Consider the following 2,402-nt stretch of genomic DNA (forward strand, 5'->3'; position numbering starts at 1 on the left):
ATGAGTGATAATATATATATATATATATATAGAGAGAGAGCAGCAAGGAAAGAGGATGATAGTGGGGCTAATCTTGTCATCTTCCAAAGCTTTTTAGCGAGATCTCACAGAATGAATCGCTCAAATCTTGAACCTTCTTTCTCAGATCTGTATGGTAGTGGTCTTTCCCATCGATCTCTCTCTCTCTCTCTCTCTCACTCATGTCTAAAATCACTGGCAACCGCCTTATTGGTGAAAGTGGAGGGAGAGAGAACTTGTTGAAGCTTTCTGGTGAGATCTCACGGCGGCGAGTAGTAGCATGATAGCAATGGCGTCGGAGGATATGATGACTTTGGATGCAGAGGGAAGAGAAAGAGGAGAAAGAAAAGGGAATGGGAGAGAGATATGAGAGAGAGAGAGAGAGAGAGGGGGGGAGAGGGACGGTAGGGTTTAGACCATATTTTATATATATATATATATAAGGATATTTTAGTCATTTTGTTTGAATTTGTCCTTTTGACCAAAGTGTTTTAGTGCCTAGACTTTTGGACAAACAAAATTAAAATTTGGACTTTTACCAAATACCCTATTTAAATTGTGTTAATTTAGTTCTCAATATATAAAAATTGAATTAACACAATTTAAATATTAGAGATAAAAATAAAACAAACTCATTCTTTATGAACAAAAAATGTAATTAATTTTTTTTAATAGGAAATGAAAGATTGCACACAAACTTTTCTCTTTCATTTTAAGCAATTATGGATTATAAATTTTCAACCACAAAAAAATAATAAATAAATAAATCATTGAATTGGAAATATGAACTACTAGCCCTCTAGTCTCAAGTTCAATACTTACTATCTGCTATAAGTTTTTTAAAGTCAGTCCATATAGGGTGTTTACTCTGACTTTAAATGAGATATCCGCAAGTGTGCGGTAGAATTAATCTTCCAAAATTATTTGAGGTACACATAAACTATCACCAAATTATCAACCAAAAAAAAAAGTTAAGAAAGGTTAAATCCAAACATTAAACGAAGAAGTGGAAGTACTTACTGGTTACCACTGAATCAACTACTCAGTGGTTATATAGGATACGCTTTCAATAATCCCCCAACTTCAACTCTCTCTCTCTCTCTCTCTCTCTCTGTCTGTGTCTTGTTGGCTGTGATTGTGTGAAAAATGGAGATGCCAATGATGGATACATTCTTCATCCCTCATGCAATGTTGAGGAATTCAGTGGAGAGCACCCCATCAAGGCCTTTTCTGAAAAGCTGGAAGGAGGAGGTGATGGTAAGACTGCCCAAACCCAAATCAATTCTCATAGTTTCAGCCCACTGGGACACTTGTCATCCTACAGTAAATCCTAATAGTGATTTGAGCAGAACAATAAGTAAAACTAGAAAGGAAGAAGATAACGATTTAAACAAAAAGTGGAAACAGAGCACAGAAGAAGAGATTCACGGAGCTGAAGAAACATCTATGAAGACGAAGATTTCCAAACAGAGCACAGAAGAAACATCTAACCTCTGATCGAAGAAGACGAAGATCACAAATCTGAAGAAGAGTTCCAAATCACGGTGCTCAAAATCGAACTTCGAAATCGCAATCGCTCTGTGCTCAAGAAGAAGAATCACCGAATTGAAGAAGAATCACCGAATCGAGAGAGAGAACTTCATATTGATTCGATCCTCTGAGAGAAAGAGAGAGAAAGAGAGTGAGGAAGAGATTCAAACTTCATATGTAGACGGCGGTGCTCAAAATAAAGGTTTGGAGAGACAGGATTTGGAGGCGCTTTTCAAACGTCATCTGGTCACAAAACGGCACCGTTTAATTAATAACAATTGCGACGTTTAAAAAATGCCGTTAATTTTAAAAAAAAAGTGACGTTTAATTAAACGTCGTTAATTAAACGCCGTTAAATCTCCAAATTCCTGTAGTGGACTATGAGAATTTCCCAGCTTTCATAGATGAGGTAAGTAAGCTATTTAATATAAAGCTGTTTTGACACTAATTCTTGCTTGCAAATAGGATCTGTTTTTCAAAAATAAAAACAGATGTAAGATAAATTGATAGAGAGAGAAAGAGCGAGTGAATAAATGAGATTTGTATATACTTTGTTAATTTACAAAGGGAGCCTAGCTCTCTTCTTATAGCTTGTGATGTACATTGGATGCGAGGCACCGAAAGCATAAAGCTGAAAACATAAAGCTAAAGTGGTGTACACTAACAAATGTCTAGGCTAATGGGTCTGTACATAATGGGAGGACAGCTGGTTGCTATGAATAATACACTAAATTATCACTACACTAAATTAACACTAACAACCCCCCTCAAACTCAAGGATGATAGACACAAACCGACCTGAGTTTGGAGTTTGGAGAGAGTAACAAAACGTGAAAATGAACTAAAAATAAAAT

The sequence above is a fragment of the Camellia sinensis genome, unplaced genomic scaffold (assembly GCF_055761805.1).
Source record: "Camellia sinensis isolate YWXY unplaced genomic scaffold, ASM5576180v1 Unanchor1, whole genome shotgun sequence".
Taxonomy (NCBI): domain Eukaryota; kingdom Viridiplantae; phylum Streptophyta; class Magnoliopsida; order Ericales; family Theaceae; genus Camellia; species Camellia sinensis.